The sequence below is a fragment of the Ambystoma mexicanum genome, chromosome 1p, assembly GCF_040938575.1.
Source record: "Ambystoma mexicanum isolate Mex_15411 chromosome 1p, UKY_AmexF1_1, whole genome shotgun sequence".
Lineage (NCBI taxonomy): Eukaryota > Metazoa > Chordata > Amphibia > Caudata > Ambystomatidae > Ambystoma > Ambystoma mexicanum.
The window spans coordinates 130,034,185-130,047,859 of NC_090921.1; the positions used below are offsets into that span (position 1 = coordinate 130,034,185).

At 45.6% G+C, this 13,675-nt stretch overlaps 1 protein-coding gene and 3 non-coding genes across 4 annotated transcripts in view; 3 read left to right on the top strand and 1 right to left on the bottom strand.

Annotated features, from left to right (window-relative positions):
- The window catches only part of TSC22D4 (TSC22 domain family member 4), a 637,200-nt gene that overhangs the window by 112,934 nt on the left and 510,591 nt on the right, over positions 1–13,675 (bottom strand). The gene's annotated exons all lie outside the window — the stretch shown is intronic.
- Positions 3,326–3,450, top strand: LOC138461800 (U4atac minor spliceosomal RNA). Its single transcript, XR_011264411.1, has one exon. It is a non-coding gene; the product is annotated as a U4atac minor spliceosomal RNA (small nuclear RNA).
- On the top strand, positions 4,742–4,866 carry LOC138461789 (U4atac minor spliceosomal RNA). Its single transcript, XR_011264400.1, has one exon. It is a non-coding gene; the product is annotated as a U4atac minor spliceosomal RNA (small nuclear RNA).
- Positions 9,575–9,699, top strand: LOC138461833 (U4atac minor spliceosomal RNA). Its single transcript, XR_011264444.1, has one exon. It is a non-coding gene; the product is annotated as a U4atac minor spliceosomal RNA (small nuclear RNA).

The following is a 13,675-nucleotide window of genomic DNA, read 5'->3' on the forward strand; positions in this document are numbered from 1 at the left end:
GCCTGCCAGCATTCTGGATCACCTGCAAAGGAAGAGAAGAAGAGAACAGAAGAAGGAAAAGTCCTTACCTGCTAAATCCGCATCCCGGAGACATCTCGCTGAAAATCCTGAAAAGGAAGACTTTAATTTAAAAGCTTGTCGCGTGGATCGCTGCAGCGCCACATTCCACTCACCTTTACAGGGGGCCTCCATGTTCAGCAGCGATCATCGCAGTCACGCCCCAGCGCCTAGGGAGAAAAAAGACCAGAACAAAAGGTGAGAGAGAGAAGGGAATAAGGAAAGCTAAATCTCCATGTTAAGACTTCCCTGTTGATTCATTCCCTCTTCATTTCGGGTCCGCGCCGCATCCTGGCATTTCCGGACCCCGGCCCCTAAGGGGAAAAAGAGACATCAGCGTTAATGAGTGAATGAAAAGACATTACTAAAAAACGCTCATTAAAGACTTACCTGATTTCTACAAGGATTTCACCTTTCATCTTGGGTCGGTGCCTGTTCCCCGGCAAAAGACACTAGCATTAGTACATTAATCCATGGACACAAGGGGAACCTCTTATCAAAAAACTTACCTGGAAGCCAAGCAAGTTTGGTTCTCACCAATCCGAAAATCCAGTGAAGTAACTGGATACCAACGCGCCCCTGCATCAGAAGCAGGATGGAGAGCTCGTCCTTCCAGACCCTAAGGTGAGACGCTACGAGAAATCACAGAAGGGTTTCGAGGAGGGTGAGAGGGGAAAGTGGGAGGCCGATTGCATTACCCCGCAGACAGTTAATCCCCTATTTTCGCCTACAGAAGGATACTTCTGCGAGCCTGGCAAGCCAGATTTGGGGGCCCGGTCCAGTCCGTCTTCCAAACTCTGCGCATCACCTTAGAAGAGGTCACAGCAGCGCGAACCAGGCCAGCGCCTCCGTGGGAGTCAGGTGAGCGTAACAACAGCCTAGTGAAAGCTGAAATACTCCTCAAATCGAGACAACCGTTTCTGTCCAACCTGGAACAAAGGACTTTCCCTCGCCTGCCTACATTGTGTACATTGTGGACATTGCAATAATATCCAGAAAGGGGACCATATTAGGCATCCCAATACAGGCAAACAGATTGCACTGAGAGATTACGCAAACTGTGACTCAAAAAGGGTGATTTATGGACTCATCTGCCAGTGTGGAAATTTACACGTAGGCCAGACTTCTTCCAAAATGAAGGACAAAATTATCGAACATAAGTCAAATATTTGAACAAGTAATCTAAAATCCCCAGTCACTAGAGATTTTACAATGACGAGACACACCATCTCACAACTAAGATTTGTAATGCTTGAATTAATTAGAATACCACCCCGAGGGGGCAATTTGAGTAATTTGATGTTGAAAAGAGAAATGTATTAGATACATTAACTTGATACTCTGGACCCAAAGGGGGATGAATGAAGAATTTACACGTGCTCCTTTTCTATAACATGTGAATGTGAAGTGACTAGAACGAACACAATCCTGATGTAAATATTGGATAAGAACGCCACACACATCATATGTTGAAGTTGTACTTTGACAACATCATTTTACACATCTAAAATGTAATTTGGGAAACAACATTAAGCCAGTGATATTGTGCACCTGAACCTAGTGAAGAAGAACAACACGCAGAACACAAGGTTAAGTTATATCTAGACAATGGCCCTCATTACAAGTTATGCCGGTAGCCATGCCGCAATTTGACCGTTCAGTCAGGGTTTGGTGTTTTTCGTGTGGTCATCTTTGTGAGCAATGCAGAATGGGACTGGTCAAGTATCAAGGATTGTTTTATCACAGCGATCCGTGGAGATTTAGAGGGAAATCTAATGTTTCAAATAATCTGTATCATGCTATTAGGACTCGAGCTCTGGGTCTAGGTGATCGGTACAGGCCACATATTTCCAATATTGACCTGATTTCAGAAGACACGTCCTTATTCTTCATCAGCGTTTGGTAAATTGACACTACTCGTGAGCCCTTGTCCTCTTTTCTAGAGACAAGATTATGAAAACACACTACAAAGATTGAGAAACATTTTTACAATTCCTCTTTGGGAAATGTGATTTGAAGCAGATACTTTGCACAGGCCTGCCCCGTGACTGGTATTTGGACTTCATATGAGAATACATATATGCTTGAATGTAAATTTTGAAGAAAGGAAATTAGAAATGACTACACTTTCCTAATTTAACCCTTTACTCCTGCAGGTGGTGGTGCTCGGACAGAGGCTGCAGTCACCCCCTCCCCCACCAGGGATAGCATGTACAAGCAGACCCCTCCCAGGCCTGCTGCTGTGTGCATGTATAAGAGACGGACTGGGCCTAAGAAAAGAGGGGTGGGGGATGCTCTGACGAAGCAATAGTCAATCACATGCCGTGTAACATAGCTCAGTATGCACCTGCTGGAGAGATCAGTAAACAACTCTTGCCGATACCTCATCTAGAGATTCATTCTTTACAGGTTGATAGAATTAGTACCATGGGAACCCTTCTTTTCTGTGTGCCACTCCTGCTCACCTGTGCTTAGGTTATCAACCTGGAATCCTGCATCTGTGTATAGATAAATTGTGTGTGTGTGTGTGTTTTTTTTACCACACCCCTAGATAGGAAGAGAATGAGTTGGAGGCCGGGGCACCACGCAGCTGGGAGAGGATACAGAGGACCTGTATGGCCATTATGGGGAGAAGGGGGGGGGGCGGTGCATTTATTAAGCTTTGTTTGACTGCAGATTTTAGGTTTTAATTTAGCTCTCTTCGAAAACAATGTCACATCTTGAATGGCTAGCTCCACCCCAAACCTCTACTATAACTCAAAACCTTATTTTCCTGCTTTTCTGCAACAAAACCAATAGTTTCTGTAAACAAACCCACTACGACTTTCCTTACATGTTTCAAATCAGGTTTGCGGGTCAACCGACAATGTGACAGACCCCGTCCTAGCCCCACAAGAATAACGAGGCTGGGAGGTAGAGGTTTCCCTTTCCCCCTTGTCTGCCACATCCCTCCCAAACCACTATCAAACCAGTGCGAACATATGACTTGCCACCCGCAGATAATGTACAGAAGCCATCAATTATACTCCGGTTCCAAATGTAAATGACATGCAAATAAGCCCAGCCAGGTACACCATTGCATTATGGGTAAGTGCAATTGTTGTAATACAGCCACAAACAATGCGATTTGTATCACAACAAAGGCTGCACGATGCCATTAGCGAATCTCGCATAAGCCAGTGGTATTGGGATGACGTCAGTGCAAAGCACCACAACTGTGACAAGGTTGCTGTTTCTTTGGGTAATGCCGCATACGTGCATAATTTTAACCATCCTTGTCTTGGGGTTGGGCGACTGCTCAGTGAATGTTAAATGAGAGCAGTACTGCTGACACCTGAGCAACACAACTGCACCACCAGGGTCTCACTCTGCTATGGTGCAATTTTTGGAAACCCCCCATTTACGAAGGTTAAAAAAAAAAGTATTTTTTCATCACGTGTTTCAGTGCATGATAAGTCACAAGGACTATGGGAATTGTATGTCTTTGCAGTACATTCGATTTGTACAAAAGGGAGAAGTGTAATTTCAGTAGAGGCAGTGCTGGCGATTGGGCTGGCTCTTGCCAGATCTGCCACCAGATGTGTAGCCGGCTCTCGAGATCCAACCAGTCAGCCGTCCCAAACCCCTGCCCTGTGCTGGGGAAAAAAAATCCTGCAAGCAAACTGTAACTTCCTCCGGTGACCCCATGCAAGGGGTCACCAGAGGAACTTACAAGCTACAGTCCTCAGCCACGATCCAGTTTATTTATTTATTTATGCAATGTTTGTCGGATAAGATTATTTATTTATGCAATGTTTTTATCCGACAAACATTGCATAAATAAATAAATATACAGTTATCTGACAGAAATTGCATGAATAAAGGAATACCCCATTTAACATAAATAAATACCCCTATTAACATCACACAGGATGCAGCCACCAAACTGCTTTCAGATGGGAGCTGCAGGAGCTCTGCTGGGTGTGGGTTAAGTAAAAGAAACGTTGCTTATGGCAACCAGAAATCACCCTATTTGAATAGTAGCCAAAGGGGAGTTTTTTAAAAATAAAATGGGATGCAAATTGTGCATTTAAAAGAAAAGTTACTCAGCAACACTGGTTAAAACTATTATCCGCACAGTGAAGTAACTCATCACCAGTGCCATGGAAGTGGTTTAAAGTGGAATTGATATATAGTTTGGAAAAGAAGCAGCATGAAAAAAATAGCGCTGTTTAAAACTATTATTTTGGACATTTCCTTTGATCGGAGGTCAACTACCAGCTCTTCCCCCCTTAACCCTGCCTCCTCGCGCACCGCCCCCCCCAAACTCCGCCCCAACCCGTCCCTTGTGGGATCCCCCACCAATTATATTCCATTTCCACCACTGAGTAGAGGGACACACATTGTTGAATAACCCTGTTGACAGTAGTATCGTCTTCAGGGGACAGGAGTGTCCATAAATATAGGACACTTAACTTTCTTTTCATGCAAATAAACCCAGCCAGGTACACCATTGCATTCTGGGTAAGTGCAATTGTTGTCCTAAAGCCACAAACAATGAGGTTTGCATTGCAACAAAGTATTCACGATGCCACTAGCGAATCTCGATCAAGCCAGTGGCATTTGGGTGACGTCGGAGGATAGCACCACAACTGAGACAGGGTTGCTGTTTCTTTGGGTAATGCTGCATAGGTGCATTATTTTATCCATCCTTGTCTTGGGGTTGGGCAACTGCTCAATGAATGCTAAATGAGAGCAGTACTGCTAACACCTAAACAACACAAATGCATCACCAGGGTCTCACCCTGCCATGGTGCAATTTTTGGAAACCCCCAACTTATGAAGGTTAAACAAAAGTGTTTGTTAAAGCTGTGTGTTTCTGCTGCACGGCTTTCTGCACATAATAAATCACAAGGACTATGGGAATTGTATGTCTTTGCAGTACATTCGATTTGTACAAAAGGGAGAAGTGTAATTTCAGTAGAGGCAGCGCTGGCGATTGGGCTGGCTCTTGCCAGATCTGCCACCAGATGTGTAGCTGGCTCTCGAGATCTGACCAGAGTCAGCCGCCCCAAAACCCTGCCCTGTGCTGGGTGAAAAAAAAGCCTGCAAGCAAACTGTAACTTCCTCTGGTGACCCCTTTCCCCTGTAAGGGGTCACCAGAGGAAGTTACATGTTACAGTCCTCAGCCACGGCCCATTTTATTTATTGATTTATGCAATGTGTGTCGGATATATGGACCCAGATGATTTATTTATGCAATATTTGTATCCGACAAACATTGCATAAATAAATAAATATTCAGGTATTCGACAAAAATTGCATAAATGAATGAATACCCCCATTTAACATAAATAAATACCCCTATTAACATCACACACGGTGCAGCCACCAAACTGATTTCAGAGGGGAGCTGCAGGAGCTGTGCTGGGTGTGGGTCAAGTAAAAGAAACGTTGCTTATGGCAACCAGAAATCACCCTGTTTAAATAGCACCCAAGAGGGAGTTTTTTTTAATAAAATGGGATGCAAATTGTGCATTTAAAAGAAAAGTTACTCAGCAACACTGGTTAAAACTATTATCCGTATAGTGAAGTAACTCATCACCAGTGCCATGGAAGTGGCTTCATCACCAGTGCCATGGAAGTGGTTTCATCACCAGTGCCAGCCATGGAAGTGGTTTAAAGTGGAATTGATATATAGTTTGGAAAAGAAGCAGCATGAAAAAATAGCGCCGTTTTAAACTATTATTTTTGACATTTCCTTTGATCGGAGGTCAACTGTCAGCTCCGCCCCCCCCCTTAACCCTACCTCCTCGGTCACCGCCTCCACAAACTCGGCCCCCACCCGGCCCTTGTGGGATCGCCCACCAATTTATTTTCCATTACCACCACTAAGTAAAGGGACAAAAACTGCTGAATAACCCTGTTGACAGTAGTATCGGTGTGCAGGGGACGGGAGTGTCCATCAATATAGGACACTTAACTTTCTGTTCATGCAAATAAGCCCAGCCAAGTACACCATTGCATTCTGGGTAAGTGAAATTGTTGTACTAAAGCCACAAACAATGAGGTTTGTATTGCAACAAAGTATTCACGATGCCACTAGCGAATCTCCATCAATGCAGTGGCATTTGGGTGACGTTGGAGGATAGCACCACAACTGAGACAGGGTTGCTGTTTCATTGGTTAATGCTGAAGATGCGTGTGACTTTAACCATCTATGTTTTGGGGTTGGGCAACTCCTCAGTGAACGATAAGTTCGAGTAGTGTTGCTAACACCTGAGCAACATAAGTGCATCACCAGGGTTGTACCGTACAACGGTGCAATTTTTGGCAACCTCCACCTACAGAGACTAAACATAGAATGTACTTTAAAGCTGCCTGCTGATTCTGTCCGGACAGGAACTTGGTTTTTAAACTGCTTCTGCTCATAATAAGTCACAGAGGCTATGGGAGTTGTATGTATTGGCAATAAACTAGATTTACACAAAAGGAAAAAGTCTAATTTCAGCAGAGGAACAAAAACTGCTGAATACAGCAGGCTGCCTGTACACCCTGGACACGCATTGCCTTTAACGCTACAGCCCGCACACCTTCAACCTTTCTCTTCTCACCTTTCACTGCTTCTCCACCCTGCATCCCCTGCACCAGTCTTTCTCAGGCCCTGCACTACCGCCAGGGTCGGACTGGGGCATAAAATTGTCTCGTGCTCCAATGAAAATGTTGGCCACAGTTAGAAATGGCAATTTATTCCTTTTGTGACAGACTGTTTGAGTGGGGGGTGAGGGGAGTGTTTGATAAAATGTGATGAAAATTGTGCATTTTAAAGAAAATGTAGTCAGCAACAATGGTCAAATCTACTAGCCTCTTAGTGAAGTAACTTATCAAACTGGCCCACATGGGTCAAAAAAGTGGCCCATTTTGACCCAAAAAACGGACCCACACTAGCATATTGCGTTTTTGGTTCGGGCATTCCTTTTGCCTTATAGGCCAGTCCAAGCCTGACTACCGCCAGCACAGCACCTCTCCATTCTGCTGAGCCTCCCCAATACCTTTAGAAAGCACTCCTGACTCTCAACCACTTTAAAACATATTTATGTAATTGCTTGAAGCACAGACCTAGCTCTAGAGCAGCGGAGCGCTGTGTGGGTAGCCAGCATTTGGGATGGCATCTTTTTTTTTGGAAAGTATTTTTATTGGCATTTTCAAATAAAACAACATTAAATCCCCCAAACCCTCCTTCCCACTAACCCTTCTTCCCCCAACACTCCCTCCCCGGGCAGAGCCGTGATTCAAGTTTTCCACTGCACAGGTTAACAACAATTGTTCTTATTTACAAGATATTCAATATTCTCAGGTTAGGATGATACCAATGCTGTACAAAGTCACCTTTTAGAAAGCCCAAGCCCATTGGCCCCTTTTTTAGAAATCTTACATATTCCCCTTGCAAAATATACATTATCCACTCCCTTGCCATGAACCCCCACAATTTAAATAACCAGTCCCTTATCGTTGGTGGTCTCTTCTGTTTCCAGCCCCTCGCTATCACCAGCCATGCCACTATCACCATTAACATAAAAGCTTTACTATGTATCTTAGTGGGCAGGCGGGTCTCTGGGTCAAACAAACCACACATCCATTCCCTAGGTGTCAAATTCACATCAGGGGATGCCCTTGTCTTTATCTGGGTCATGACATCCTCCCAAAATGTCCCCAAGCTTGGGCATTCCCACTATATGTGTCTCCAATCCCCTTTCTTACCACAACCCCTTCAGCATTTTTCCGTAGTGGACGGGAACATTTTATGCACCCTCTCAGGGGTATAGTGCCTTTGGACCATGATCTTATAGTACACTTGCAAATATAGTCCATACAACTAGAATTCGGAGATACACAGTTTAAGTGAAATGACCATGATTAGATTGTATTTATTCCATAAGATCTACTGATACACTTTGAATGAGAATGTTTGAAGAGATGTTCTCCGGTGCCCATAGGTGCTATTACATCACTCAGTTAATCACAGATACATAGAACTGGGAACTTCCCCTTTTATTCATGAATTAACAAACAAAATGTGATACTGGTATGTAAACACACACACACACAATTAGGATTGTTTCCTACATTTATAAATCAAGATATCAATCAGATGTCTTTATGTGGTCCGACGACGCATGACGTCATAGTAGATGACGAACGTGATGACGTCATTACGTTACCGCGTCACTAACAGCCATTTTGTTCTGGAACCCAATGGAGCATCTCGTGGAGACACCAACCGATGATGAAGAATAAGGACGTGTCTCCTGAAATCAGTCAATATTGGAAGTAGGTGGCCTGTACCGATCACCTAGACCCAGAGCTCGAGTCCTAATAGCATGATACAGATTATTTGAAACATTCGATTTCCCTCTAAATCTCCACAGATCGCTCTGATAAAACGATCCGTGATACCTGAACAGTCCCATTCTGCATTGCTCACAAAGATGACCACAAGAAACACCAAACCCTGACTGAACGGTCCCTATTTTATTGAAAAAGACCTCCAACACTCAGGGGAGTCTCTTTTTATCCTGACTGCCAGAATGACCCGGACCCGTTACCACATGATTTTACTTCATTACTTCTTTAGATCCTAAATCTTACCCGTTTATATTTGCCTCATTAAGGATGTGATTGAATTCTTAAGCTAATATTCATCTACAAGTATTGACCAATCATCACACTAAGAGGGATGGATAGGGAAGCCCAACCATTGAGCTGCTCAGATTGAACCTATTAAATTAATGGTGAATTGACCCTACTCGTGAGCCATTGTCCTCTTTTCTAGAGACAAGATTATGAAAACACACTACAACGATTGAGAAACATTTTAACAATTTCTCTTTGGGAAATTTGATTTGAAGCAGGCACATTGCAGAAGCTAGGCCCGTGACCGATATTTGGACTTCATATGAGAATAGATATATGCTTGATTGTAATTTGTGAAGACTAGGAAATCGAACTGACAACACTTTCTTATTTTCCTCTTTATATATTATTGAAACCTTTGAAGATTTATGAGAGTATTATTTCGCTACTGAAGAAGGGAATCTCCCAAACACACACAGAGCAGATTTTTTGGATTTGTTATATTTATTGTACTCATTATATTTTGACTTCTTAAATGTCTATTTCTCAATAGTGTTTTGTAAGAATAATTTACCAATGAATCTGGTAACTACCAGATTGAACTTTGACTGTCCCTGTTCACTGTAGTATCGGTCTGCAGGAGACGGGAGTGTCCATCAACATAGGACACTTAACTTTCTTTTCATGCAAATAAGCCCAGCCAAGTACACCATTGCATTCTGGGTAAGTTCAATTGTTGTACTAAAGCCCCAAACAATGAGATTTGTATTGCAACAAAGTATTCACGATGCCGATAGCGAATCTCGCATAAGGCAGTGGCATTTGGGTGATGTCGGAGGATAGCACCATAACTGAGACAGGGTTGCTGTTTCATCTGGTAATGCTGAATACATGTATGATTTTAACCATCCTTGTCTTGGGGTTGGGAAACTGCTCAGTGAAGGCTAAGTGAGAGCAGTACTGCTAACACCTGAGCAACACAACTGCATCACCAGGATTGTACTCTGCCATGGTGCAATTTTTGGCAAACCCCTCTAATGATTGTTTAAGAAAGAATGTCATTTAAAGCTACCTGTTTTTTCTGTCTGAACAGGCACTTGGTTTTTAAACTGTTTCTGCGCATAATAAGTCACAGGGGGCCTCATTACGACCCTGGCGGTATGGAGTGAACGGCACCGTTCACTCTGTACCGCCGCATTACGAGTTCCCCTCGCGGGACACGGTGAGCAGGCCTGGGAAAACCAGACGTGCTTACCGGGTCTCGCGAGGGGAAGATGGAGCAAACAACTGGTCCGTTGTTTGCTCCCTCTCCCATTCCCATTCAGCCCTATGGGGGCTGAAATGGGAATGGGGAAGAACCGTGTCCGGGTCCTTGGAGGGAGGAATTACCGGGCCTTCTGAACTCGAAATGGCCCGGTAAGTCCTCATTCCGAGGACCCGGACCCCGATGCGATTTCGGCGGCAGCCATGCTGCCAATAGCGGCATAGTTACTGCCGAACTCGTAATGAGGGCTAGGGACTATTGGGAATTGTATGTATTGGCAGTAAACTAGATTTGCACAAAAGGAAAACGTGTAACCCCAGACCGCCTGTACACCCTGGAAACGCATTGCCTTTAACACTGCAGCCCGTCCACTTTCGACCTTTCTCTTCTCACCTTACACTGCTTCTCCACCCTGCACCCCCCTCTACCAGTCCTTTCTCAGGCGCTGCTCTCCCGCCAGCACTGCATCTCCACATTTCTGCTCAGCCTCCTTAATATCTTTAGAAAATACTCCTGACTCTCTACCACTTTTTTAAATGTTTTAATTTATTGTTTATAGCTCAGGCCTAGTTGAAGAGCAGCGGAGCGCTGTACAACGTGTGGGTAGCCGGCTTTTCGGCTGGCATCTTTTAACATTAGCGGAGCACTGTGAGGTCTGTGCGTCGGTATGTGCTTTCATTGGAATTAGTCCTTGGTGAGGTGTTGTTGAAAGAGCCATGTTTTGAGAGATTTGTGAAATTGGAGAATTGTGGGGGCATTCCGAGCCGGCACTGAGATCAAGTTCCAGAGGTTGAGTACATGACAATAGACATGACAAGAGAAGGATTGGTTGCGGGTACTCTCTTTGCAAACGAGTTGTGATTCAAGCCGGTTGGTCGATTTGCTGCGCGAGGAGCGTGTGCCACCAGATATGTGGAGCTTAGCCACCGTGTAGGCTGGCTTGGTACTCGTGAATGCTTTGTATATGATAAATGCCGTCTTGAACAGTATCCTGGCTTGGAGTGGAAGCCAATGTTGTTTGTGTAGGATGGGGGTAATTCGGTTACATTTCCATGCTCCCATAATAAGAGGTGCTGAAGCGTGGTGGACTGCTTTTAGAGGAGCCAAGTGTGCAGCTGCGAGTCCTGTCAGGAGAGCATTACACCCATTGATGTGTGAAACCACAAGGCCTGCACTACGGTCTGTAAGTCCTGCGGTGGGATGGAGGGTTTGGTATTTGGAAGGGGAGAGATTCTGAGCCAGGCTATTTGGGCCTTCTTGGTTATGTGTTTCTGGAAGCACAGGTTGCTGTCAATGGTGAAGCCTAAGGATTTTGTTTAGTCTGAGAGTTTTGGATCAAATACATCTAGGCGCATATCACTGAACCATTGCTGGACGAGTGGTTTTTTAGCAGACGGACCAATGAGGACGAATTCAGTCTTGGATGGGTTTAGTTTAAGGTAGGCAGCCGACATCCAGGTCTGGATGGTGGCTAGGTTATCAGAGAGACAAATTATGTCCTGTGAGCTGTTTACTCTCATGTACAACTGAGTATTGTCTGCGTATTGGTGGATGGCTATATTGAGATCTTTGAGGAGAGTGCCCATAGGCTCGATTTAAAGGTCAAAAAGGATCAGTAAGAGGATGAGGCTTGGGGGACTCCATAGGAGATCTGGAGTCGATTAGAATGCAACCAGTTCATCTGGACAGCCTGGCGTCTGCCTGAGAGGTAGTGTCATGATGCCTACCTCCAAGGAGCCAGGCCGGGCCCAGCAACCCCAGAGGCAGACATCATTTTCCCCAGGGAAGTCTCAGCGGGCCCAAGTCGGGGCCCTTTGGACTCAGTCCTGGCGCCTTAGGCGCCAGGCTCATAGCGGACCCCAGTCCTGGCGCCTTAGGCGCCAGGCTCATAGAAGAGGATATGTGTTTAAGTGCTTGGGTGCACACTTACCTGATGCAGACCTTGCTGCTTCATCCAGGCCCTCTTGAGGCCTGAATGGGACTACTTTACCTGTAGGACTACTTCACCACCCGGGTGTGGTCGGGGAAGGATACATACCTGATTGGTGGAAGGATACATACCAGGAACTTCTTCCAAGGCTATTTAAACCCCACCCGAACAGCCACTCGTGCTTCGCGTTGTTCTGCACCTAGCAGCTGGATGCTCACCGTGTCAGCTCCTGCATCCTGACTTCAGCCACGCACTTCTGTCCTTAGTTCCCCAAGTAACTGGGCTAGCTGGTCGGTATCCGAGGTTTCCATAGCGCCTGGACGGGAGTTTTGTGGTAGGCTTTGCGTTCTGTAACGCTCACCTGATTCCCGTAGAGGCGCCGGTCTTGACTGGGCGTATACCGTATCTGCAAAGGTGATGTGTAACACACGGCTGGCTCTTTGGGCTGGACCTCTGTGCACTGTATGTCTGACTTGAAGGGTAAGATGTCTGCAGATAGAAAACATGGGATTAAGGAACTGGGTTATTGAATGTCTCTCTCTTCTTCCCTTTCTCTTCTCCTGTAGAACCCCAAAGGTTAACGCTCTCACCTTAGGTAAGTGAACGCCATGCTCTCCATCTGCCTCAGGGCAGGGTGCTGTAACCAGTTTCTTCACTGGATAAGGGGAGCAGGCCTCTTGACTTCAGAGGACTGCTGTCCGTTGTTTACTGCACGAACAGTAAGTTTCGAGTAATTCTAATGTCTTTAAAGTCTTTAGTAATGATGTTTCTTGTTTTGCAGGGTTCCGGCGATGGCGGATGACGGGCTGAAGTGAGTTGAAGATGGAGCCCGTGTGATGAATAGAAGCGCCTGGAAGCACGTAAGTAAGCGCTTGTTGCCTGCTTCACGATGCGCTCTAACTGTCTTTCTATTTTGCAGGTACAAGCCCCGAGCGGCTTCAGGGTGCCGGAATACCCACTGGGTTAGATGTGGAAAGGAGTAATGGCACGTGAGTATTAAAGTTCCCCAATGTCTTTAAACGCACCTTGTTTTGTCTTTCAGATGCGGGATGCAGCGCCGAAGGCCTCCGGAGCGTGCAAAGAGTTGGTAAGCTTTTGTCTTTCAGATGCCGGAATGCAGTGTGAAGACCTCCGGAGCGCACGAAGAGTAGGTAAGCCTTTGTCTTTCAGATGCCGGAATGCAGCGCGAGGCGTTGGTGACAGCCGATGGACCAGGTGAGTGAAGAGCTGTCACTGAAGACCGTAATGCTAACCTGTTCTTTCTTGTCTTTATAGGTGTTGCTGAAGACTGGATTCAGGATGGTAAGCCTTTTTCCTTAGGCCCAGGATCAGATGCAGAAGACACGATGAGCGTTCTGCTGCAGAGGATGCAGAATAACGCAAAGCAAGATTCATCCATCGGGTGTGGTTTAAATAGCCTCCTGTAGTGCTTAGGTGTCTCCTTCCACAGCCACGCCTAGGTAAGAAAAGAGTTCCTGCTTTCCAGAAGAGTTCCAGTCTTCTGAATCTAGGGAGTGGCTCCTGCCCCACCCAACAGGAAAAGTAGTTCCAAACAGAAGAGGATCAGAGGCTCAACTGGCAGGCAAGTAAGCAGCATGGTCTACTGCAGGTAAGTCCACCCAAGCATTATGAGCCCGGCGCTTCCAGCGCTGGGACTGGGCATATTTATGAGCCTGGTGCCACTGGCGCCAGGACTGGGTCCAAAAGGTCCCAATTGGGACTGGTTGGCACTCGGAACCTGGGTTATGGATCTGCTTCCAAGGGAGTTGGGAAAACCCTGACCTTTTGGAAGCAGAGATCATGACAGTACC